We start from the raw sequence: 21,098 nt of genomic DNA on the forward strand, positions 1-21,098 counted from the left end.
AAGTGAGGAAAGGGGGTGGAAAACCAGCCTAGATTCTGCAGGGAATGGGGGCAGCACGCACGGGAGAGGGCATGAGGGGGCTTCTTACAAAGAAAGCCCCAGATGATTCTGGAATGCCGGTCCCCTGGAAGGCACACACCCAGCCCTCTCACATGGTGGCTCTAGAGCCCCAGCAGGACCTGATGGCTGTCCTGATTTTCTGCAGGTGGGGGTGACGGCCCACTGTCACTGCGGACTGCTTCCGTACCGCCAGCCTGGGTGACACAGACACTTCCATGGTTTGCTCCCCACTCGTTTGGTCCGAACTGCGCAAATGACAACAAACTCTCTCTTTTTGTACCTGTATTGGGCATTCCCTCGCAGTGCAAAACCGTAATATTTTAGGGCCTGTACTATGTCACTTAAATAACTAGTTTCTTTTTAAAAGAAAGGTAACGATTCTATGATATCCTGTCTCTAAGATTACTTCTTGTAGATGGTACACATATGAGCTTCCTTAGCAGGAAGGAGAGCATTTTAGAAGTCCTTCTTATACAGTTCACACGGCAAGGAATACAAAGCAGCGGAGGCATCGAGGTAATTGATTTAATTTTCTAGACAAAAAAATAGTGAGTTTTGCCCCTTCCCCTGTGTGCCCACATGAACCCGACACAGATCCCAGAGATAAAATGTTGGCACAAGAAACTATTAAAATGTACAAGAAAACAAATGTGGTCATTTTCTCCTGCTTTCAGGTCTGAAAAAAAATCAAAAGAAAATGTTGCAAAGTCTGATTATACAACACCAATTCTTTGCAGGACTAAGTTGTATAAATAAAACTAAACACTATTAGAGGTGTTTTATATTATTTAAACTGTGTTTTCACATTCATTTTCATAGATTTTTTTTTCCCAATCTATTGGCCCACCTGTGCCTTCTTCCTCCGTGGTGACCTCACAAGGTGCCCAAGGTGGTGCAGTCACTCAGTGGTGACAGGGCTGAGGTGTTTAGTGTGTGTGTGTGTGTGTGCTTGCGCGCGCACACATGCACGTGTTTTCCACGTAGTGAGCTGCACTGTTTCCCTTGTAGGGGCTTGGTGACAAAGCTTGTCAGGTTTTGGACCTGCACAGTCTCAGGGTAGAAATCCCGGTTCAGACAATGTTTAGGTGGACAACTTTGGGCAAGTTACTTTAATTTTCTGTGCTGCAGTTTCCTCATCTATAAAGCAAGACAGCAAGTGATATCTGTCCCCTGGCTGGCTGCTGCATTAGAAGAGATGCACACACAGGGCTGGGACAATCGCTGGTAGACAGTTGCTTCTCTTTCTCCTAAAGATTTTTATTTAATTACTTATTTCAGAGAAGGGGGGGCAAGGGGGAAGAGAATCTCCAGCGCACTCACACTGAACACGGAGCCCGACGGGGGGCTTGAGCCCACAACCCTGAAATCCGGAGCTGAGCCGAAAGGAAGAGTCAGACACTCCAACAACGGAGCCCCCCAGGCGCCCCTGCAAGTTGCTTGGGCAGATTATAAATGCTAACCTGATTACAGTTACTAAAGAAATAAAATTTTAAAAATGAGGATGAGAAAGATATTCCTATGCCCTTTCGTTGGGAGTTTAAACTGGAAGAGTCTGGGCGTGCCTGGCTGGCTCAGTCAGTAATGCATGTGACTCTTCATCTCAGGTCATGAGTTCGAGCCCCATGCTGGGGGGTGGGTAGAGTTGAACTAACTAACTAAATAAATAATAAAATTGGAGTCTTCTTAAAAAATAATTTGGTTATGCAGCATAAAGCTTTGAAAAGTTTGTATCATTTGAACAAGTATTTCCATATCCAGGAATCTATACTAAATGATGATGAGAAATGCCATTAAAGACTTACAAAGAAGGATGTTCAATCTTATCTTAAGGATGAACAACAGAAAGAAGCAGCCGATGCCCCGCACCAAAGACATGGTTAATTAAATCTCATGCATCCTGTAATGGGTTACTTTAGTGAATCAAGTTAATAGAATGTAACACATAAGTTCTATATAAAGAATAACCCCAATTATATATTCAGAAGACTTCAAAAGGAGTATAGTCAGCCCAAGAAAATGAAATAGAAATGCTTTTGCTTACTTCTTTTTACTGGTCTGCTTTTTCTAAGGTTTCTGTATTTTTATAACCAGTAAGTATTTAACTGATGTTGATAAAACAACTATGAAGGCATGGGAAATGTTCTTGAGCAACCAAGGCAAAAAAACAAACCTGGAAACAACATTTATGCCATTTGTATACTTATGGTTACATAGTATAATTGCACCCATGTTAAAAGATAAATTCATGGCACAGAAAAAGTAGAGCACATGTTGACAGGAGAGGTCTTGGATGTTAGATCTAGAGGTTAATTCTTAATTTTAAAATGTTCTATCCTGGGTATTACTCTTTACTATTAACATTTATTTAAAAATATATATACAAGGGAACACCTTCTGGGCATTTTTTGAGTTGGTGGGAAAAGGGACAACAATGACCTCAGGCCAAAGAGAGGACAGCAAGGAGGGCAGAGAAGGGCCTCTGGTTTTCCAGGAGTTGGCAGAGCAGCAGGACCATAGGGCTGGGGGCAAAGAGCAGGGTTGTGGCAGGAGGGCCACATGGTGATGGTGCGTATGGATGTTTCCTGTCAACTTCTACCAGAACCTCCTACTCTGACCTTGACTCCTTGCCTGATCCCCCCTGGCCTGGGCAACACTGGCCCCATATGTTCGGCACATCACGTGGCAGGGAGTTAGGAAAAAGGCCAAGAGCAAAGGGGGACACAATGTCACACTACCCGGTCCTTCCCCTTCTCATGAGGATGGTGACTTTCTGAGCCACAAGTGGACAAAGGATGCTGGGCCCCCCAGACCTGTCTTGGCAAGCAGCATGTGTCAAGATTCTGGTTCAGACTGGGGCAAGTTGATGATTAATGGGCAATTCAGGAGAGCATAAATGGTGGAGCGGTCACTCTTTTTTAGTGATTTTTCCCCAGATTTCCCAGACGCTGGATTCCAAACTACACATGGTTACAAAATAAAAACATTATTAAAGAAGAAGGGGGGGGGGAAGGAAAAAAACAATGTCGGGGAAAAACAAACGCATTGTAAGAATTAATTTTAAAACTATCAGCAGATAGTTTTTTTTTTAATAATTTTTTTCAACAATCTTTCATCATCTAGGATTGAATGAAGCTCGTGTCTGTTATTACGACATCCGGGTTGTCACGGACGGTGACACGGACGCATGGCCAGCAGAATGCCCGCTCTGTGTGTCACTCAGCATGGCTGTCATCTCTCAGTGAGAGCTTGACTTGCATTACACAGGCGTTTAACCCAACATCCAATTTCTAGCAAGGAGGAGCAGACAGAGGTCATCAGATCCACTGGGAATCAATCCCACAGGCAAAATTAACATATTAATGAGATGGTCTGGTCATATTCTGCCTTAGAATTCCACCGAGGCGCTCCTGATGGTTCACAAAACTGGCTCCCTTGCATTTACTTATTAGTAGAATGCAACACATTATATCGGACAAAACATTAAATGCCATGGCAATTGTCTGGTTTTGTTTTTGCCCTCAATGTGCGTTAGAATGGGAAGGGAGGAAGGTCCCAGGGAAAGAGAATGTCTAGCTTGAAACACGGATGTGCTAATTTTACGGGGGCAGAGAAGTCCGCGGGGATGTGCGTGTCAGCTTCTGCCCTCCCTCCTCCCTAGGCAGGGAGACGAACTAGAGAGCTGCCTAAATATTCAGTCAGTTTAGGAAAGAGTCGAACCCTGCTGGGCACCCCAGGCTTAGACTGAGCCGGACGTAAATCCGCCTCTTCGGCTGACGGTTGACCCACCCGAGCCCAGATGGGGCAAGACTGGAAGCAGAGCGCGCTCCAGCGAACCCGCCGTCCAGACACCCTGCCCTCGGGCTGAGACGCGCTGCCTCGGGCGAGCTGGTGCGAAGTCCCCGGAGATGTTAGCCCTGGGATGGCCTCCGGCGAGGGCAGCACCAACATGCTGAAGACTTGACTGAACATAATCGGCAAGGGGCTGCATCGTAAGGGCTGAGTCCGCCGGCGCGTAGCTAATCGGAATCTTGCAGAGTTTTCTCGAGTCTGAGAAGACGCAGAGGGGGGACTCCAGGATGCATGGTTTCCAGAGTTTGTCCCTTTTGGTTTTTGACCAAAGAAAAGTACTCAAGGCTTATTATTTCTTGCAAACATGTCAGAAATTAGGGAAAGAGTTTGCGGTTGCTGACAAGCTGAACTAGGTAACATCACCCCACCCATCACCCATCCGGTGACGTTATCAAAGCAACTGTCGGCCTCCTCTCGCCTAGTGATGCCACACACACCACACACCGTGTCTCCGAAATGCAGCCCTTCTTGGCGCTCCTTCCCACTGGAAACAGAAGCTGGGAAGTAAGAAGCCGAGACCCTTGAGGTGAAAATTGCAGTTAATTAGACTGGATACACAACAAAGTCTTGGGGTGAGGGGAAAGCTCGGGGCTGCCGTCCTATGGAGAACTGTGTGCTGAGCACCATTAGAACATCTGAAATGTCTTATTTCACGCAGCCTTAACAACACCCTATGAGGTACGTGCAGTGATCCGCTCCATTTTACGGAGGGGAACACTGAGCCGGAACAGTGAAGGTTTAAGTCGCCCAAAGGCGCAGAACGGCGTTAGATGGACCCGGAACTGGAAGGCAGGCTAACATCAGCCCCGTGCCAGCAAGCCCCGTGGATCACCACTTAAACTTCCAGTGAGTGGCTGGTCCTCTAAGGAAGTCTAATTCCAGCCTGCATGAGCCAGGAAAGGAAACCTCCGCTGGTGTGATAAGAGTAGAAATAACACAACCCTCCTTCTCAGCAACAGCTACCACTTGGAGCTGAAAAGCATCAACACTTGCTACCGTTAATGAACCCAGGTCCTTCTTTATAAGCTGCACTTGTCACCGTGACACAGATGATTGGTTACCAGGAGCATCATTTGAGACACAAATCAACCCCCTATAATTTACTTAAGACCATAAGTAATATCCAGCTCATAGGAACGTGCATATTCCTAGTCCGAAGCAGCCCTCACACCAGAACAGCAGCGGATTATGGCATCGCTGTTCCACGGAGTCATGCCACGGAGTCAACGGTTCTTAAAAGGTTAGGAAAGATGGAAATACGGATAGAGAGCCATCATAGTGAAAGGAGCCAGATAGAAACGATGTGTCCTGACTGTGGAGAAACTAGGACCTCAGACGTGGCTGGGCGTAGCTTACGCTTGAAACCCGGCACGCGGTTTGGCTTCACCTAGTACAGCTGAACACAAGCCCACTGGACTACCCACAATACCCCCCGTGGGTGCCTACTGGGGAGACGAAGGCGTGTGTCCACTTAACGACTGGCACAAGAATGTTCGTGGCTGCTTTATTCATAGAGTCAAAAACTAGAGACACCCCAAAGTGCCCACCAACCACAGAACAAGTAAGTCACGAGTGTTCTGTCCACACACGTTTACAGAGAAATATGCCTCAGGGATAGAAGGAGGAGGTACCACCGTGTACTCAACATTGTGGATGTCCTTCTGCTACCTGACACTGAAGAGAAAATAAAACACAACAAAACAGGAGGAGGGCATGATGGACACTTGCCAGAGTGCTGCAGAGACCCATGCACCCGTCCGTGTGGAGGTCGTATGGACACATCGCATGAGTCCCATCTACCGAGCTGTATCTAGAATATGGACACTTTGGCTGCGTTCTACTTCAACAGGACAGGAAAGAAGAGTGTGCACGAGGATCATGACTATGTGTGAGGACAGAGAGATTACCTGGTGAATGTCTGTCAGACGAGTAGTGTTCAAATGTACATTTTCTGTGGTCCTGCCAGGGCTAACGCGAAGTTAGAACAGTGCCGCTTCTCCTGGTAGACTCTGCCTGCTCCAAGGAGGCTCAGGTCCCATTTATGAATATAAAGACATCAGTGGGAAGATAATTACAAAGGCTTGGGTGGCCCACAGGTTAAGGAAGAGATGGAAATACATACTCTTCTAGCCGTTGAATATAATTAGTCATATTTATCCCATTATTGTTTCCATTTATATTTGAGATTAATATCTCCCTCCCTTACCTGTTGACTCTTTGGGCCATGACCTACTGCTCTTTGAAAGTTGAGATGCATTTCTTGGGGATGCTTTCAGACCAGTGACTTTAGCCCCTCCAACAAAAATACCAATCATCTAAACAACTGAGTCAGAGACAATCTCAGGAAATCTCCTCACTGTTGATGCACGTTGGCATAAGGAGGGCTGATGGATTTCTTTCAGCACGCAAGTTCAACCAGGGAAGCACACTATGCCCAAAAGCTTTCTGAAGAAGTAAAATGAAACAATGAAAGATGACATCAACACAGCTGTACGTTCCTTGGGTTTACGCTCTCAGAGTCAGTGAACAAGGATCATCATCTAGGTCACACAATAATGAGAAGTGTTATAGCCATTTGACTCTAAACTGGGTTCTCGTATCATTGGATTTGGACCATCTTTTGTAAATTGGCAAGTAGCAAAATAAAATCCCCCTTGAGGATGCAGAAATTCTGTAGCTGATTTGTCTTTTCAAGGAAATGTTTCCTCTGGTCTTACAACAAGAAGACGAATACCTCTCCTTCCCTTTCAGTCCGCATCCGTTGATTGGAGATTGTGACCCAGTGAGTTCAGGAGATGTACACCATGCCCATCAGAGAGAGGACAGGCTTGGGAGAAGAGTGAGCTCTGAAGGTGTGTTTGCAGCATTCGTGTTGGCTTTTGATAAGCCTGAGGTTCACAGGGGCGATGGTGAGTCTGATACACGCCCAAGATCAGTCAGAGAGTGCTCAGGATGAAACGCAGGGAAACCCAAGATGTGTGTGACTCCATGAGGTGAGTCTGTTCTGGACGGCAGAGTCAAGTCAGGATTCCCAGTAGGGGTGGGTAATTCCGGGGGGTCGGGTGGGAGTAGTTCCAGATGCCACCAACTCCTTCACTTGCAACGTTCATGATCTTCAAAGAAGAGGTACGATGAATAACTGTAGGAAAGGGGTTCCCCCGAGAGTGGACTGTCCTACACGAATGGATGGACAAGTGCTAGCAGGTGCACACTACGAGTCTAGACTGTCAGTGGGGACCTAGCCCTTCTCTGGAGCTTGGACTTGTTAGACTAGAGCTACTGGACGAGGTCAGGAACATGAGTATTTACAGGTGCCAGGAAACTGCAGCTTTTAAAATTCAGCTCTCGATGACGGTACTACCAGTTCTAGTAAGACTCAAGGATCCACTGAATTTGACACATTTTAGCCTCATTTGTGTAGGGGATGGCCGATTCTGAGCTCACCCATCATGGTGCCAAGCAGTGAATGTGCAATTGCAGAGACAGCTTCTGTGATTAAGCATCATGTGAGACCCTGCGGAGCTGCTGACTAAGTCTTAAGGACTGACTGTTCAACTTTGTGGGTATTTAGGTGAATTCCTAGAGCAACTAGCCCTCCTGGCTGATGAACCCTACTCTCCTTTCTCTTGACATTAGATCAGCGCGGTAAGAATGCTCTAGACAGTTGTGTCAACTCTCGGCAATGAGAGGTAACGAAGGACTCGCAACACCACTTGGTGAGTTGAAGAGAGGTCTGCGGCTAGCTCCTCATGATTTCAATCTGTAACTGGACCACAGAGTGACATTTCACCATGCACGTCAGCCTGCCAGCCATCAGGGATGGGAGACACCATGGTGTGGACTTGGGAAGCAAGGGGTTGGGAGAAGTCAGCCTCCATTTTAGGAACACTGAGTTCTTGGCATACTAACACTTGAAGGAGACCTGAGTGTACGGAGACAGATAGCTTTGTGCTCTTGAGCTACTTCAGTTTTTTAAATTGGTTACTCTTGAGTTTCTCAGGTGTGTCCTCTGTCCCATGATCAACTAAACCAGGATGCTCTTTGCTCTTGCCCAAAGCTCCTCAGAACACTTGCTTTGTGCCTGTCCAAGAGAATGCACAACCCTTTCCCAACCACATACAAACCCTTTCTGGAAAACCTTTTATTTATTTTACGAGCTTCTTGGACTACTATTCTACAGAACATTCTCTGGGAAACACCATCCTAGTGGGAATTTCCTGATTCCTTCTGTGGTTCTGACTTAAGGCTCAGGGAGAGACAGAAGATAGAGTGACAAGGGAGACGAGGGGAGGAAGGGGAAGACGGAGAAAAGAGTCAACAGCATATTTTGTGTTTGTTTCCATACTTCAAATCAGGCTAAGTCATGACAATTTTGGTAATTATAATTGTTCTGATTTAGTCTTTGGCGTTGAGATGTATTTATTTTTTATTTAAAAAAAATGCATCTATTACTGGCGATCTGTAGAATATCAGTAGAAAAGATTTTTTTTTTAATTTGTCAAAACAAAAATCAAATAACATGTGGTCCATATATACAATGGAATCTTACGCAGCCATCAGAAAGGATGATACCCAACTTTTGTATCAACATGGACAGGACTGAAGGAGATTATGCTGAGTGAAATAAGTCAAGCAGAGAGAGTCAAGTATCATATGGTTTCACTTATTTGTGGGGCATTAGGAATAGCATGGAGGGCATTAGAAGGAAAGGAAAAGTGAATTGGGGGGAAATCGGAGGGGGAGACAAAGTATGAGAGACTGTGGACTCTGAGAAACAAACTGGAGGGTTTTGGAGGGGAGGGGAGGAGAGTTGGATGAGCCTGGTGGTGGGTATTATGGAGGGCAGGTATTGCATGGAGCATGGGGTGTGGTACATAAACAATGAATCTCGGAACACTGAAAAAAATTAAAAAAAAATAAATGAACAAACAAACAACCAAAAGACCAAAAAAAAAAAAGCATGTAACATAAAATCATTTCGACATTAGCCACCCTGACCAGAAAACCGTGTCCTGGGGTCCACAACTTACCAACAGATCCAATCTGTCTAGCAAAATACACTCTAATAGCTACCAAATATTTGGGTATCACTGTTGTTTCCCCACTTACCCTGACTGGGAATCAGAGACTCCTAGGTCCTAAAACCAGAAACAAGCCAGAGACTCATGGGGGCCAAACCTCCATTTGCTGGCACATGAAATAGAGTCATTACAATTTTAGGGACTGATAAAATTCAGTTTCACAAGTCATGACAGTTTTCACTAAATATTTCTTCAGTGTTAAATGTCAGGCTCAGAATAGGAATCCAGATCTCCTGCTTCCTGTTGCACTTTTAAAAAAATAATTCTTTATTTTTTAAATTTCTTTTCAGTGTTCCAGAATTCATTGTTTATGCACCATACCCAGTGCTCCATGCAATACGTGCCCTCCATAACACCCACCACCCCCTCACCCAACCTCCCACCCGCCCCGCCCCTCCAAAACCCTCAGATTGTTTTTCAGAGTCAACAGTCTCTCATGGTTCATCTACCCTTCCAATTTCCCCCAACTCCCTTCTCTTCTCCATTTCCCCATATCCTCCATGTTATTTCTTATGCTCCACAAATAAGCAAAACCATATGATAATTGATTCTCTCTGCTCGATTTATTTCACTCAGCATAATCTCCTCCAGTCCCATCCATGCTGATACAAAAGTTGGGTATTCATCTTTTTTGATGGAGGCATAATACTCCATTGTATATATGGACCACATCTTCTTTATCCATTCGTCCATTGAAGGGCATCTTGGTTCTTTCCACGGTTTGGCCATTGCTGCTAAACATTGGGGTACAGATGGCCCTTCTTTTCACTACATCTGTATCTTTGGGTAAATACCCAGTAGTGCAATTGCAGGGTCATAGGGAAGCTCTATTTTTAATTTTTTAAGGAATATCCACACTGTTCGCCAAAGTGGCTGCATCAACTTGCATTCCCACCAACAGAAAGGTTCCCTTTTCTCCACATCCTCTCCAACACACATTGTTTCCTGTCTTGCTAATTTTGGCAATTCTGATTGGTGTAAGGTGGTATCTCAATGTGGTTTTGATTTGAATCTCCCTGATGGCTAGTAATGATGAACATTTTTTCATGTGTCTGTTAGCAATTTGTATGTCTTCATTGGAGAAGTGTCTGTTCATGTCTTTTGTCCATTTTTTGACATGGTTATCTGTTTTGTGTGTGTTGAGTTTGAGGAGTCCTTGATAGATCTTGGATATCAGCCTTTTGTCTGTACTGTCATTTGTGAATATCTTCTCCCATTGCGTGGGTTGCCTCTTTGTTTTGTTAACTGTTTCCTTTGCTGTGCAGAAGCTTTTGATCTTGATGAAGTCCCAAAAGTTGATTTTCATTTTTGTTTCCCTTGCCTTTGGAGACATACCTTGAAAGAAGTTGCTGTGGCTGATATCGAAGAGGTAACTGCCTATGTTCTCCTCTAGGATTCTGATGGATTCCTGCCTCATGTGGAGATCTTTTATCCATTTCGAGGTTATCTTTGTATATGGTGTAAAAGAATGGTCGAATTTCATTCTTCTGCACATAGCTGTCCAATTTTCCCAGCACCATTTATTGAAGGGATGGAGAAGCATCTTTCATGCCAGTGGGCCTCAGAAGAAGGCTGGGATAGCAATTCTCATATCAGATAAATTAGATTTTAAACTAAAGACTGTACTCAGAGATACTACATCATTCTTAAAGGGTCTATCCACCAAGAATATCTAACAATTGTAAATATTTATGCCCCCAGTATGTGAGCAGCCCATTACATAAGAAAACTGTTAATAAAGATAAAGAGTCATACTGAGATGGATACATTAATAGTAGGGGATCTTAAAACACCACTCTCAGTAATAGACAGATCATCCAAACAGAAAATCAATAAAGAAACAAGAGCATTGAATGACACATTGGACCAGCTGGACCTCATAGATATATACAGAACATTCCACTCTAAAACAACAGAATACTCATTCTTCTTGAGTGCACATGGAACCTTCTCCAGAATAGACCACATACTGGGTCACAAATCAGGGCTCAACCAACACCAAAAGATTGAGATTATTCCCTGTGTATTCTCAGACCACAATGCTTTGAAACTGGAGCTCAGCCACAAGGAAAAGTTTGGAAGGAACTCAAACACCTGGAAGCTAAAGACCACCTTGCTTAAGAATGCTTGGATCAACCAGGAGAACAACGAAGTTAAACAATTCATAGAAACCAATGAGAATGAAGACACTTTAGTCCAAAACCTATAGATACAGCAAAGACGGTCCTAAGGGGAAATACGTAGCCATCCAAGCCTCCCTCAAAAAAATTTAAAAATCCAGAATATACCAGCTGTCTTTACACCTTAAAGAACTGGAGAATCAACAACAAATTAAGCCAACCCAACACACAAGAAGGGAAATAATCAAGATTAGAACAGCAATCAATGAGATAGAAACTAGAGATACAGTAGAATGCATCAATGAAACTAGAAGCTGGTTTTTTTAAAGAATCAATAAGATTGATAAACCATTGGCCAAACTAATCCAAAAGAAAAGAGAGAGGACCCAAATTAATAAAATTATGAATGAAAGGGAGAGATCACAACTAACACCAAGGAAATAGAAACAATCATCAGAAATTATTATCAACAGTTTTATGCCAATAAGTTAAGCAACCTAGATGAAATGGATGCATTCCTGGAAATTACAAACTTCCAAAACTGAATCAGGAAGAAATTGACAACCTGAGTAGACCAATATCTAGTAAGGAGATTGAAGCAGTGATCAAAAACCTCCCAACAGATAGCATGGAGGACATGGGGAGTTAGGGGAAGGGAGTTGGGGGAAATTGGAATGGGAGGTGAACAATGAGAGACTATGGACTCTGAAAAACAATCTGAAGGGTTTGAAGAGGTAGGGGGGTGGGAGTTTGGGGGAACCAGGTGGTGGGTATTAGAGAGGGCACGGATTGCATGGAGCACTGGGTGTGGTACAAAAACAATGAATACTGTTATGCTGAAAATAAATTTAAAAAAATGATTAAAAAAAAAACCCTCCCAAAAAACAAACCTTCTACCAAACCTTCAAAGAAGAAATAATACCTATTACACTTTTTAAAAAGTTAAAACCCAGACAATAAAATTACTATAATCAACATAGCATTTCAACCCACTAGCTAGAGGCCACAGGACAAAGTGTTGTTCTGTTTTCTCCTTACCATGCTTTTCCTTTCCCCCCAGTTGGACAGAGATGTAACAGACCCACAACATGGTGGGCTCAATGGGGCCCACGTGCTGATTTAACACATGTGGGCAACAGCCTCACATTCTTCTCTCATAGTCCTTTTCTCCCTTCCTAGTGACATTTTGGCACTCCTACCTTCCTTCTTATGAGGTTCTGGCTACTTAGGGTTGCTAAGAGCACTTCGGGATGTTTTTGAAATGCAATAGGAAGTTCTGAGAAACGAAGTCTTCCTTACCCAAAGGTTAGGGATTTGGGGACCAAGAAGGTGAGGAGATCGAGGGTTTGGGAACCCTGGGAAGTGGGGGGCATCTCAGCATTTCTACAGTCACCCCTGAGATGGAAAGTGGCCTTTTCAACAACTGCCCTCCAATGTGGGTCCTTGAAGTCTGTGGTTCAAAGGAGGACCCCCAACAACTGAATTAATGGGACAGTGATTTGTAGCAAGCAGATGTTGCTGGATAACCAACTGCCCCAAAACTCAGTGACTAAAACCAGCAAGTACTTATTCTGGTCGCTGAGGCCTTCCATCAGATGTGGGATGAACTCCCCCAAGGGCCGGGGTTTGGCCAGCCCCTGGCTGGGTGACAGAGCATCCCACATCGCACGCGAGCCCAGACTCAGGCACATGGTGGGGACCAGGATCTGAGAACATAGACTCGCATCAGGGCTCAGAATAGGTGTACTGTCATTTTTACTGTGTTCTCTGGGCTAGAGCAAGTCACAAGCAGAGCTCAAATTCAAAGGGAGGGGAAATGGACTTGACCCTGGATAAGAGAAGTGTTGAAAGTCAGGGACACAGAGAAGAATAAAGAAGTGGGGCCATTTTTGCTATCTACCAAAGCCTCTTCTCTCAAGAGTGACTTCTAACAAATTCATTTACTAGTTCATTCCCTTTTCAGTGAATATATACACAACACCCCCTTTTGCAAAGCATTGTGCGGGATTCTAGAAGCCCAGATACAAAAAAGGGAGTGAACAGTCTGGCTCTTGGGAACACGTCCGTACATGGCTATTTTAAACTTCCATAATTTTATTAGAAATAAAGAAATCATCTGTATTTCAAAAGGTTAATTTAAAAATTAAGTTTTAAAATTGTACTTTCTTATCACTCTTCTGACAGTCTTCAATGTAGGAGACCTTTTGGAAAAAACTCAGGTTTTGATCCTGACATACTGGAGTTCGTACATCAAGTCCATCATTTCCCAGCTGTGTGACCAAGGACACTTACTAAACCTTTCTGAATTCCAGTTTCTTTATCTAACACAGGGAGACCACCCTACCTACCTCGTGGCTAATGTCACTATGCACTTCAACAATCCTCAGCTTAAAGCCCAGCTCGTTTATAGGTAATAGCCCATAAGTGATTACCTCAATAATCGTGTCCTTTTTTTTTTTTTTTTTAATAATTGCACCTTTATCACGTATCACATTCACGCAGAAGCCGAGCTTGGAAGTGTATTTTTAATAAGATGGTGTGTGAAGTGAGAAAAGTTAAAAGCACGGAGCTGAAAAAAACTAAAAATGGCAAAATGCACATCCTCGAAAATTATTACAGGAAAAGGCCAACGATATTTACATGGTGGTGCTGACATTTCCTCCCTGGTGTTTCCCGCAGGGAGAGGCTGGGTCGCTGGGAGCCAGAATGGGACATTCTGCTCTCGCTTCCGAACACTGCAGCACTATTCATTCTGGCAGACCTGCCACGATGCTCTGACGGCAGGCGAGGAAGAACATAATAAATACAGATTTGGTTAACTCTATTCAGCAGGACAGGTTATCAGAGGGTTGAAAAGAGGCCAAGTGCATCTCCCCAGTTAGAATTGAAACAAGGGAGCAGGCATGGCTAGTGATGCAATGAATTTTATCCTTTGTATAAAATATACAAGCTTTAGCCTCTGCAATCCGGGCTCAAGAAAGAGCTCGAGAAGTAGAATGCTGGAACGTTTTTTCATTACCCTTATAAATCACTGAATTCCTTACACATTTTGGGGAATCTATTTGGGTCTCCAATAATATTTGCAAATCATACGACAGTCATTATCAAAAAGGAAAATCCTGTTTGATACTAAACATGTCATATTCTTGTAGTTATGACAAATCTCTTTTTTTTTTCCATCTCCTGAAAACATGTACTTAAGGGAAAAGTACATAGTTATTTACTGGTTCAATAAGGGGTGCTGTTCTTGAAACAATTTATCACATTATCATGATTAATATTTAAATTCAACCATTATTATGTCTGTAGTATATGGTAATTTTTATAACAAGGGTGGTAAAATTTTAACCACTATTTTGTATTTATTATGTGGTAATTTATAATTATTTTCCTAGCATTGTAATATACATGATGCTTTGGTAAAACTCGAATATTTTTCATTCCTCTTGATCCTTCTATTAAAAAAAATCTCAAAAAATAATGAAAAACAAGTGTACAATTACAGAGAAAAGGTTCGTAGCTCTTCAGGAAATCATTATACGTATGGGTGTTTTGGTAAGGAAATGGAGCAGAAGGAGAATTATTTAGAAAGCAGGTTTGTCTCAGATATTTTGCAAAATTGTGTAGTTTCGGTTGTCATGGCAATAGCACCATGATTTAAATAAGTCTATACAGAAATAGAAGTCACTCATACTATATTCATAAGAATCAAAGAAATCTCATTATTTAATGGGGAAAAAAAAAAAAACTTCCCAGTTAGGATGAGGGAGGGAAAAACATGGTGTGTCAAATTTATTTTTCTGACAAACTGTTTGTTATTTTTTCTGTGAAACAGCATAAAGACAAAATATTTAGAAATAAACAACAAAGCGAGCATTACATGGTAAGCGTCTGGAAGGTACTAGGTCCTTGGGGGATCTTTATAGACTCAGGGTCAGTAAAATCATCGAGAGATAAGAGACATGCATTCCACTCAGGAAGTCAGGGAAAAAAAAAGAGCAAAATTCTAAGAAAGTTGAAATAGGGATATAAAGAGACTTCAGGACCTAGTAAAAGAAGTAACATTAACTTGAGAAATGAAAAGAAATTGATTTTTTAAGATAAATAATTCTTACAGGCAAGCTTCAAACACGATTCATCAGTGATACTGGGGCAAAGACATCAATATGAGGAATGTCAGTATTGTCAAACTACAGCTACAGGAGAGACTGAAGGATTATAAAACAAAGTTATGATTTAGTTGGTGAATACATTTAAAATATTAAAATGGACAATTTTCTAGAAAAGATAAATGACTCAAAAAAGAAACAAAACAATCCAATTAGACCTAAAAACTTTAAAATAATTGGCATTCAAAAAGCAATCCATCCTCCATCTCCCTAAAATATTTTAGAAAGACTTGCCCCAGACATTGAAGGCGCCTATCATCCTCATTTAGCACAAACCACTGTAGAGGGGAGGAATCAGAGGAAGCTACCCAATTTACTCTTTCACATAAACCTGACAGCAAAGGACTGTATAAGAAGGAAAAAAAATAGAATCTCTTCTTACTAATGAAAGTAAATCTAAACAATCTTAATAAAGACTAGAAAGTTGATTCTAAGACATCATGACCAAACAGAGTTCACATTATAAATGAATTATTCAACATAAAAAATACACATCACTTTAATTGCTGCATAAGCAAAAAATAGGAGAGAGTAATAGTAATCTTAATCTATAGAGGAAAAAACATATAAAACTTAGCATCCTTGATTGAAAACAATCAGGAAAGATTATCTCCTGGAACCCGAAGTAAGCAGATTACCTGATGGCAAATATTTAGAGATATTACATTAATTTGGAAATAAGAGAAGAATATCCACTATCATCACAAATTATCAACATTGTATGGCGGTGCTTGACAAAGCAATAAAAGAGGAAGAAGAAATAAGAGACATGAGAGACAGGAGGAAGAAAAAAGTAATTATGATCATTTACTTTATAAAATAGTAAGATATTCCACAGGAAAATTATTAGAACTAATAAGAAAAGTCAGCAGGGTTTCTAGATAGAAGATCAACATATGAAATGCAAGATTGAGAGTCCCAATAAACAAATTAAAATGTAATAGAAAAATAACAACAAAAAGTAAAAAGTACATTAAAAAATCAAATAAAGATGTTCAGGAAATTGATAAAAAATACAAACACTATTTAAGGAAAAAACATGAATAAAAATATAGATCATATTTATGGAAGGAAAGAATTAATAATCTAAAGAAACCAATTCTCCTCATGTTAATCTACACATGTATTTCTAGTCAAAATCCCCAAAGAACTTTTTTAGGGACTGAGTCAAAGTGATTATAAAATTCATATGCAAAAATAAAGATCCAGTGATAACCAAACCACATAAGAAAATAAAAGTTATTATGAGAACTTACTTATTAAAACAATATATTATTGATACAGTTTCAGTGAAATAGATTAAAAATCAGGAGGGGTGAAAAAACATTTCTAACTAATTGGGGATAACTGGGAGTAGGAACCATGGAATATTTGACTAAAAATATAACATTATATTAGTGCTTTTTATAAACAAGTTCCTGATGTATTGAAATAGAAGGGTTTTAGGAAAAAAAATGTAAGATGACTTTGAATTAGGAGAAGGACATCATTGATAGGGCCCTAGAGTCAGACAACTGAGCGTCCCTGAACCAATCCCACTGCATATCTCTCCGGGTACATCACCAGGGGACGGTGCAGAACCTGCCACGGTCAGCCTCATGTGTCATCAGGGAAATGCAAATTAATGGTCTCCCGCAATCCTGCCACTAAATATGTACCGGGAGGAACGTATTAAACATGAATCTCAGGAGATGTGCACAAGGATACTGTATCACTGAGAGAAAAAAATGAAAAGATACTTCAGTGTCCCTCGGAAGAGAAGGAGATGAGAAGATTGAGGTTTTTTCATGGAAGGGAATTAATGCAGCCCTTAAAAAGACTGAATTAGCTCTTTATGTATCAATACAGATAACTCTCACAAGCCGTGTGGATTTAAAAAGGGGACTGCAGCATAAATGCACTGTATGATGGCACTTCTTCAATTCTTAATGGCTCACGGTGTTATAGATTTGTAATAAAAAAACCAACATCTAAACAAATAAAAAAACAAATTGTGGGAAATTTACACAAACTGGATGACATTGTCGTCTCTGGGGCGGAAGGGGAGGTACAGATCTGTGTTGGTAAACATAAGGAACTTCAGCTTTTAGCTGCAATTTCCTCTTTCATGTTAATAAAAATCTGAAACAGAAGTGGCAAATGTTAGCAGTGTTAATTCTAGATAGTAGGTAAGTGAGGGACTTGGCCATACCCCCTGTACTTTTCTTGATTAGTACATCTGCCATCTCCAATAAAAGACCATTAATGAAGAAAGATATCATATGTTAAGTGGGGGAAAAAAAACAAAAACAGGGTAAGTCTATTTTCACTTTCCCACAAATGCACAGCAGGTGTTTGAGTATTTCTGTGAGACATTTGGGAATTAATAATGTAAGTTCATTTTTAAGAATTAAGTATTTACATTATAATTGATAAAGTAATGCACAAAATATCATTGTACCAACTCTTAATTACTGATCAACTGATGGTCTAGAAATTTAGGTTATCTTTCTTGCAGACATCTTTTTTGATTTGTAATATCCATCAAAGGCTTTAAATCTTTATAATCATTTCAATAAATTGTTAAGGGAAAAAATTGAAACTAATAAGTAAACATTTGGTTTTGAATCAATTCATTTACACTTTCAATCCTTACTTCAGAAGCAAGTTTCACTTTGTTCCCATTTCGTGTCCATAAAGGAGGACAGCTAATCTCCATGACCTTTTTGGAACTTTTAACAGGGATTTATAAAATACATAACAAATGAGATAGAGAAAAAGAGAGAGAGGATGAGATTTTACTTAGGATTCTCAAGTGAGTTTCAATAGATCATTCGGTCAGATGTTTTCTTGGGGAAATTACTAATTTGTCAAAATAACAGTAAAAAAACATTGACTTTCCAGATATTTTCTTCTTATTCCACTTTTCTGTCACCATGTAGATTGTTTCTTCACTTATTTCAGCCTAAAACAACAACAACAAACAAAACAAAACACCAAACCAAACCAAACCACAACCATCACCACCACCACCACCACAACAACAGAGGAGCATTTCAAACTTTCCCTATGATTCCTTGAGCATTATGGGGAAGATGTATGTAGTTTGGCAAAGAGATTTAAATTATTTTTCATACTCCTTTGCTCTGCAATTGTCACTGAGCCCTGTCCTACCCCACACTGTTGAGAATCACTACAGATCCTCTAGTCAGTGATATGGATAGTCCCAAAGAGCAGAAAACATTTAAATCTGGAGATAGGTGATAATTGAACAAGTTCTCTTCCATACTTGGGGGGGGTGCAGATATTTTGAAAAATCTGTCCCTTGTTTTCAATAAAATCTTTCCTACTCATAGGACTCAGGAAGGAGGAACGCACAGCCCACTGTAAGCTTCCAATTGGAGGGAATGATGGCCAGCCCTCAGGTAAAGCAGAGGAGAGCTTTCTGTAGATAGCATGGCATGGTCATGATCCTGCTGGAGCCTTTGGAGATTTTCAGGTCCCTGGGATGCACAATTCTCATCACCCAGGGTGCTCCCAATGGCTGTCACTCTGGAGAAGACTACTCTACCAGCTTTTATCTTTTAAGCTCAAAGACTCACCCTCCCCAAACTGACTGTGTTTCCTTGCAAAAGAGAAAACAAATTAACTTCCCTAAGAACCATTGATAAATATTATGGCTACATCCATAGCCTTTTAAAAGTCTTTTTAAAAAGTCATAGGTTGCACCTGACATTTAAAGGAAATAAAAAAGTTCTCTGGTTAAATAATTTAAGAACAAGGTAGAATGATATTATTACACACACCCCTGATTGGAATTTAGGTTTATGCCTCACGCGGATCAGAAGGAGGAGGTGCAGAAGTCATGACAAACCCCGCGCACAGCAGCAAACAAATGACGTAGAGATGGGATCTGGAACTGGTCATAGGATGGTAGGGAAAGTAGATATTCGGTCAAACACTGCAGGCATGAACTGTAATGCAAACGGCTGGTCTGCAGGGCAGCAGAAAGACACTCTGCCCTCAGCTGCATTCAGGCCCCCTAGCTCCTTGTAAACCGACTTTCTGACTCCCTGTCCCTGGAGGACAAGAGACTCTTGACAAATATGCGGTTACGGTGAAACATCGATTCTAAGATGTCTAAACTTCCAGAACAGTCACAAGCTTACTATCATATTCGTGTTTTAAGAATTGTTGCTCATCTATTAGACGGTACCTCAGGGTATTTTTTTTTAAATCATACATTTCATCTAAAATTTTAAAAGATAATTTTTAACTTAAAAAAATCTCTACAAAATCATTACCCCCAAAAAATTGGACTTAAAAACCCTCAAGAACTCCTGGTAGACTGGGAACCACACTGAAGGTATTAATTCAGAATTTTTTCATTTCTTTAATCAACAAATTAAGGAATTACTCCAGTCCAGGCACATGGATTTTGTTTTGCTGGGTGTGGTCTTTCAATCACCAGAAATTACGTGAGGGATTCTGGGTGTGTGTGCGTGTATGTGTGTGTGTGTGTGTATGTGTTTACACCATTCACTGGATTCTCAAATGAGACTCTGACCTACAAAAAAGTCACATAACATTTCTTAAGTACATTAAGTGTTACCTGATTGGATCAGAGAGATAAATGGTAATCACAGCAAACTTGCCTACAAATTCTAGATAAATGGGAAAAATATTACTTTCTACTTAAAATCCTTGGAAATCCAACAAACATGTGCATATGCACCAAAAAATACTCAGAATTAATAGTACATGAACTGAATCCTTAGCAGAATAAAACTCAGGAGAATCCCCCCAATAAATGTAAGCCGTATATCCTGTTCACCCCATTAATCCACCAGATTCTCATTTCAGAGCATGAAGGTAGAGATGGTCCTCCTCTGCCACTCTCTGAGGCAGTCTTCAGACCCACTACAGATTATCCAAAATGCTGACATGGGTTTCTTTTTTAAACCAGCCTGCAGAACTCTCCAAAGCTATAATTATATTTTCCCTACGGGAAATATTTGTTCTCTCTAATTAAGAAAGAATAGCTCATCTCATCTAATGAAGGAGCTCGGTGTTTCTGACGATGAACGTTAACCTGCTTGTTGTGATCTTACTGCAGATTTTCTATGTTCGTTGAGACGCTCACGTCCTGGGCCGGAGCGGAAAGGACTCACCGGCGATCACCAGGCATCACGACAGCACCTCAAATTTATGCCCCACTAGGCCTGCTCCTCTCTTCTCATTTCAGAGAGTGTGTCGTCAGCGGTGACACTCGGGGAAGCCGCCCCCACAAGCGACACCGGGATCCGCTGCAGTGACCTTCGCCGCCCGCTGGGAAGCCACAGGCATTTGGTGACCGTGCTGATGGAAATCTTTCCGGACATCTAGCATGTTCTGTGCTGCCTTACAAAATGCTTTTTCCTTACTATCAAAATGTGTGAATTTAGAAGCAGGGTGAGAAGCAGAAAATATACTACTGATGATTTTGGGAACCAAACCATCGAATTGATATGTGAATTCAAAAGGAAAAGAAAAAGAGAAAATAATGCTAAAGAAAATTTCAACTTCTCTCTAAAATAGTCTAGCTTCTTCTCTCACTGGTGTATCTGTGCAACACCTCTGTGTGTAATTCAAACCCACACTACACATGTCCCGGTGGCAAGGGGACATTTAATAGTGTGAGAAATTTTCCAACTGATTCCTTCTCAACAACCTTCTTTTCTCTCTCCATAATCTATGGATGGAAGGACAGACTCTGGGCCTTTCCCAGGGTGGTGAGCCCTTACCTTCCAGTGAAAGATAAGATGGCTTTCATTTTTAAAGCCTAAAGCCTTCATCTCAAT

At 41.4% G+C, this 21,098-nt stretch overlaps 1 protein-coding gene across 1 annotated transcript in view; it reads right to left on the reverse strand.

Moving 5' to 3' along the window:
* The window catches only part of MYO16 (myosin XVI), a 587,020-nt gene that overhangs the window by 180,931 nt on the left and 384,991 nt on the right, over positions 1 to 21,098 (reverse strand). The gene's annotated exons all lie outside the window — the stretch shown is intronic.

Source organism: Lontra canadensis, unplaced genomic scaffold (assembly GCF_010015895.1).
Source record: "Lontra canadensis isolate GAN:19392208 unplaced genomic scaffold, GSC_riverotter_1.0 scaffold73, whole genome shotgun sequence".
Taxonomy (NCBI): Eukaryota; Metazoa; Chordata; class Mammalia; order Carnivora; family Mustelidae; genus Lontra; species Lontra canadensis.